Source organism: Empidonax traillii, unplaced genomic scaffold (genome assembly GCF_003031625.1).
Source record: "Empidonax traillii isolate 1590-97213 ecotype Southwest subspecies unplaced genomic scaffold, ASM303162v1 scaffold243:size714344, whole genome shotgun sequence".
Lineage (NCBI taxonomy): Eukaryota > Metazoa > Chordata > Aves > Passeriformes > Tyrannidae > Empidonax > Empidonax traillii.
The window spans coordinates 120,150-126,149 of record NW_020955436.1 but is presented as its reverse complement, the minus strand read 5'-3'; the positions used below and the strand labels follow the sequence as shown (position 1 = coordinate 126,149).

Here is a 6,000-nt window from a genome sequence, read left to right as displayed (position 1 = left end):
CACTGGCAGGATGGATGAAGAGGGGTGTTTACCCTTCTCTAATGGATCCTTAAACTGTAAGCATGACTTTTTTTATTAGTCATGGAGAAAGCTGGTGTGTTTTCCTGCAGTAATTCTAGTTGCACATATTTATTTGCACATATGGCATTGGTGATGTTCTATAAAACTGTGGAATTGAGTAATAGATATGATTGAAGAATATGTAGCTACTGAGTATGTCCCTTTTCACCTTCATAAACTTAATGAACAAGAGTTTGTAAATGATGCAAAATGCTAATTAAAAGTTTTAATTTGGCAATCATCTCAGTTTGATTAGAAACAGATGCTTATTATCTGCAGAAATCTAAATGGACCCTTAGAAAATAGCTTCTATTGCTTAAAATTGACTTGTGAAACTAAAGTCAAACTAAAACACAAACTATACAGTTATTTATGCCCTCTTTAGTGCAGTAGAGCACTGTGATCATTACCAAATGGTCTCGTGTGGTTCATCCTTTGAGTTAACAATAATCTTTAGAGTCCACTGCAAGGTTGAATTCTTCTGGACTAACTGCTGTACACGCTCTTTCTGGTTTGAAGTACATTCGCTTCCTGCTTCGAAAAAGCTGCGTGCTCCGATATAAAAATTGCAAAAAAGACTGCAGTAAAAATGACAGGATGAACAAGAACAATCTTCCTCCTAATCTAGCTGGAAACAACCAGGCAACATTTGGAATACAGTCTGAATCCTGAGGAGATACTGTGCTGTAGCTCTAGATTTCTCAAGTAAAATTGAAATGGCAGCTGTGCCAAAAACGCAGCGGAAAATAGGATCCTGTGCACCGGGTTCTTCAGCTAATGGTAGAAGAAGTGGGAAGGGGACCCACACTGCTTATGTGACAATGTGCTTTAGCACTCAGTAGTTGACCAGGCCATAGTTGACTGCCATTTATCTACTGGCTTGGAAAGGGTGAAAGAATAGCAAGTCCTAACCTGATCCGAATGGACTAGCAGGTCTTAGCATCTGGGAATTTTAGATTCCAGGAAGAAACTTAGTATTGACAAGCAGGATGGTGGCATCAAGTGTCCTCCTGTCTTTTTCTGTAAATATTTTAGACAATCTTTGAGGGAAAAAGGGAAGAGAAAATTGGTAAATCAATAATGTATTTTTAAGAATGATATCCATATTTTGTACAAGAAGAAGGTATATTCTTTGGATAATCAAGGTTCTAAGTTGTTTTGTAGTGGTTGAAGATAAGGACGTTTGTAAACTGAATTTGTTCTTTACAAGCAGTGTATGTGATAACTTTGGAAATGTTTATATTGTTCCTTACTACAGCATCATAAAAGCTGAGAGGATGGTTTGTGCAGGATGTAATTACACTGCAAGTAGAATTTAGTAGTGCTGTTTTGGACGTAAGCTTCATAAAATGTTCTGCAAACATTGAAATGCACTTCCCTGCTAATCCTGTGGTTGAATCTAAGAAACATTTGTTGAAAAGTTTCTTTAAAATTCCATCTGACTTAGAGCATCATGGTTTTTATATGGAAGAAAACTTCTTGCTGTATTTCTCAGAAGGAACTTCTATTAGCTCTTCAGTCATGTGTGACTCTACTATTTCTGTGGTGATGTTTCTAAGAGTAGTTCTGTAGTAATTATTTTGTTCAGCTTTCCCTTTCCTGGATATAGGGAAATGTTTGTCATGAAGGTAGGAAAGTGGACCTGCATCACTGAGTTTCTCTCAGTGATTATGGTAACCATGAATTAGCTGCAGTGTGAGGAAGGTCAAAAAATGTCCTTTCTGTACCCATTCCTGACTTTAAAAAAAGCCCAAACAAGCCCATTTCAGTTGATGGATAAGAGTAGATAATAATTCCAAGTGTTGCCCTTTATATTTTTAGGTATGCCAGCAAGCTGAATTTGAGCTAAAATAGAAAGTTGTAGTACCATGGAAGATAAAGTTTTCTTCTTAATCATTTGTGCCTGGCCAAAGCGCAATTGATAATCATCAGATTTGTGAATGACAGATTTATGGGTCTCTGGAATGTTTTGTTTAAGGCTCTTCATCCTTTTAATTGCTAGGAATGAATATCCTTTCATAATTAAGCTATTATTCATGAACTAACTGATTACACTTTAGATACATATTCTTAAATTTAATGGCATCTAGGTTAATACTTTGTTTTTCTGGTTCTAGTTTAGTTTCTAGCATGATGCATGGAAATGGAGAAGATTGATTAGGAAATGATTGTTTCATACTTAAAGTTGCAATATGGTGCAGTATTGAGAGACTGACACCATCTCTTTTAGGGAAGGGTGTTGTGCCACTGGAGTACCAGCTGCTCTGTGACTAAAAGCAAGTTTTATAAAGTTTGCTTTCTAAGGACACCAGTGGCATGTGCACATAAATACCTGGAGCTGAGTCCTAGAAAAGGAAAGGACTTGTGCATGGAGTTATTGTTCCTGACTGGGAAACTTAGAAACTTCAAAATTGAGTAGTTGCACATGTATAGTAGTATAATGTGTGCATGCATCTTTATCTCTTCATTAAAACAGAGTAGGGATATCAAATTTATTTTGAACTTTTTGAACTACCTCACTGACTGTAACCAAGCCTTACATATTAAATTATTCATATTTTAATCTAAATTTATGTGTCTTTGTGTTTCCTGGACAGTTCTGTGATTAAAAATCCTTGAATAAACTGCACGTAGAAAGCAAGAAAACTAGAAATAATACAGCTTGTCCTGACTACTTGCTTCTTTCCCTTCCTCTCATGCCTTCCCTTTTTCTATCTTTATTTTTGTAAATTTTTTAAGTCTAAGAGACTTAAAACGAAGTGTTGAATTGTTTCAAGGTATGCTACCTGACCCACTATCACTGAAAAGGGAAGATCCTTCTCCTGTTGTTCTTTGCTTAGGCAAAGCAAAGGCTGGCATAGTGGTCAGCATTTTACTAAACCGGCTACAAACAAAGGAAGCAAAACTAGTGAATTGTTTACTGTGAGATGAGGTGAGTTGATCAGTTCAGTGTGGAATGTCAGATGTTTACCAGATGAAGAGTTCTGTGTTTTGTTTTCGGTGCTTTTTTGGGGGTTGGTTTGTTTTTTTTGTTGTTTTGTTTTTTAATGTTTTGAACACCACAGTATTTTATCTGTTGGGGATCACTGAGTGCTGTCAAATGTTAAGCAACCTGTTTATCTTTCTAGTCTTGATTAGAATCCTAAAAGCTGTGTTTAGCTGTGTCTAGGTTTTAATTATTACTGAAATGTGTTCTTCCAAGTACCATTTTAGAGATGAAACTATTAAATATACAAACCATAGTATTCCTTTTAAAACAATTTAAAAAATAAAAACAACAGTAAAAATAATCTTTTCCAACTTCTGTGAAACAAGAAGAATTGGGATACATGTTTCATGGTGCTCTGTATGTAGAGATACAGGCATGACCTGACTGAAAGCTTGAGTCGGACTTTGGACTAAGAGGAACATATTTCTTTGCATTGCATTTTCAATCGATTTTACGTGAATATGCTGAAATCAGTAATGCCAATGGAAGGTTATTTTTCGTGTTCCGGTCTTTAGGGAAGGAAATTCTATTTTTAAATGCATTCTGGAGTTGTCTCTCAGCTTTAGTTAGGGACTAGGGATATCATTTCTTCTTTCTCTATTACCCGAAAACGTCAAGGCGATGTGAATTCAGAGAAAAGGCAAGGATCAAAGTCTTTGAAGGGCTGCTGAAGTTTCTCCTAACCTGTAAGATACTTGAAGCTGTAAGATGTGAATTATTTTACAGCTTTATAAGTATTATTTATTTATTTATATTATAAATAATACTTTGCATTAAAACTTGTGTTTGTTTAAAAAATACAATTTTTGATAAAACTATATTTTTGGGAACACTGTCCCCAGTCTTATGCAAATCTTTAGTCATGGCCCATTAACCTATTTTTCGTGAGGTTTCAACAGGACTACTTTTACCCCAACAATGTTAAATTGCTAGTGACATGCAAGAAAAACTAAAATCACTGTGACTACATCTGTACAAGATTGATTTGGTCAAATTACTAATAAGGAAGGAGCTAGACAACTTGTAAAGTTTGGAGTCAGTATAACTCTTTTATGTGTATCTTAAAGATAAAATCCCCTTGAAATTAAGTGTAGTACTGAAAAAAATGGTTTTGTTGTTGAAAATTATCTGATTGATTTTGGAAGAACAAATTCTCATTTTCCGCCCAATTTTGCTGGCCTGTTTATAAAACAGTCTCTGGACTGTTTTAATAGTGTTCTGCAAAAAAAACCCCAACACCCACTCTATCTTTGGCTTGGGTTGATGTGTTTTTTTTTTTCAGTTAGAAATCCTAGAAGAAATTATGCAACTGTAATGCAACTACAATGTGTTGTAGTGTTTTTATTTAAAGACACTGTCACTGAGGATTTGGAATGACATGATAGACTGGGCTGTCTTAAGCCATTTCTAGTAAGGAAGCATAAAAACATTGGATTTGAAAAATGGAAGACACTATTTTGGAATTAAAATTCAAACTTTGGTCTGTAGTAGGTGAAAGACATGCTTGCAGCCTGATGTGGTGACTTAGATTTCTATTTATTTAGACAAGAAATAGATCATCTTAGAGAGTTGCAGGGTTTTAGTAGCACTGTGTGAAATTTGTGTATAGTTTCAGTGTGTAATGTTTGAAAAGCAGGAATTTTTCAAAGTCTATCAAGAAGTAGATTGTTAATGAGAACATTTTATAGAGAGTGTTTTCTAGTTGCATTTACAGAAACTCATTTAATTGTTTTGATACAGCTACTTTGTTGAAGAAAAATGGTTTCCTTACAGGCTGTTTTTCCCCGAGCTTTACATTTTCAAATGCAGAAACACAATGCTACTGTGCATTTCCTTTGTCTTCAAAGTTACATTCTTCTGTCTTGCTGGCTTCTTTGTTTTTGTTTTTTAAAGCTGGTTTTCCCGAGAGAGTGCATCAAGATGCAGACAGGGTAACCATAAGCTTTCTTTCTTGACATTGCTGCCTTGGCTATTTCATATGCATTGATCAAATCACCTTTTTTTTTTTTTTTTTTTTTTTTTTTTTTTTTTTTTTTTTTTTTTTATTTATTATTTTTTTTTTTTTTTTTTTTTTTAACTTTTTTTTTGCTAAGGTACTTCTGCAAGTTTGAATTTAAAGGGTCCTTCCTATGAATTCCAAGACAAGTGTTTTGTTTCAGTTGAGAAGGAAAAAAATTTGGTTCAAATGCCCATTTAACTGCATATCATTGTTGGTCAGCAAATTTTATATTCTGTCCCATTCAGAGAAGAAAACCTCTTATGCACATCTCTTTTCATGGAGAGGAAAGACAGTGTCCTTTTTATCTTGCATTTGGAGTCTGGGCATCTACTGCATGTGATGGCCTGGACTTGGTTCCTGAGTAGTCTCTAAAAACTACCTTGACTACAACCTGACATCACCTCACCATAGATAACGGAGCACACGTGCAGTTTATGGACAGCAGTGCCTCACAACATGTTATGCTTTGATGATATCTCTGTCCATTTATGTTTTGAGAAGGTATTCTGTGTTTCTTAACACTTAATCCCTTTCACTCAGGGACTACTTCCATTATACTTTATCAAGAACATATTATGCAAATGTATGCAGTTTTGGGCACCACAATTTAAGAAAGATACAAGGTTATTAGAGAATGTTCAAAGTAGGTGAAGGGCCTTGAGGGGAAGCCGTATGAGGAGCAGCTGAGGTCACTTGGTCTGTTCAGCCTGGAGAAGAGGAGACTGAGGGGAGACCTCAATGCAGCCTACAACTTTCTTGTGAGGAGAAGAGAAGGGGCAGAGACTGATCTGCTCTCTGTGGTGACCAGTGATAGGATCCGAGGGAATGGCCTGAAGTTGTGTCAGGGAGGTTTAGGTTGGATATTATAAAAAGATTCTTCACCCAGAGAGTGGTTGAGCATTGGAACAGGTTCCCCAGGGAAGTGGTCGCAGCACCAAGTGTAACACAGTTC

General features: G+C 35.8%; 1 protein-coding gene across 1 annotated transcript in view; it reads left to right on the top strand.

The window, feature by feature from the left end:
* The window catches only part of PRIM2 (DNA primase subunit 2), a 95,411-nt gene that overhangs the window by 17,342 nt on the left and 72,069 nt on the right, over nt 1-6,000 (top strand). The gene's annotated exons all lie outside the window — the stretch shown is intronic.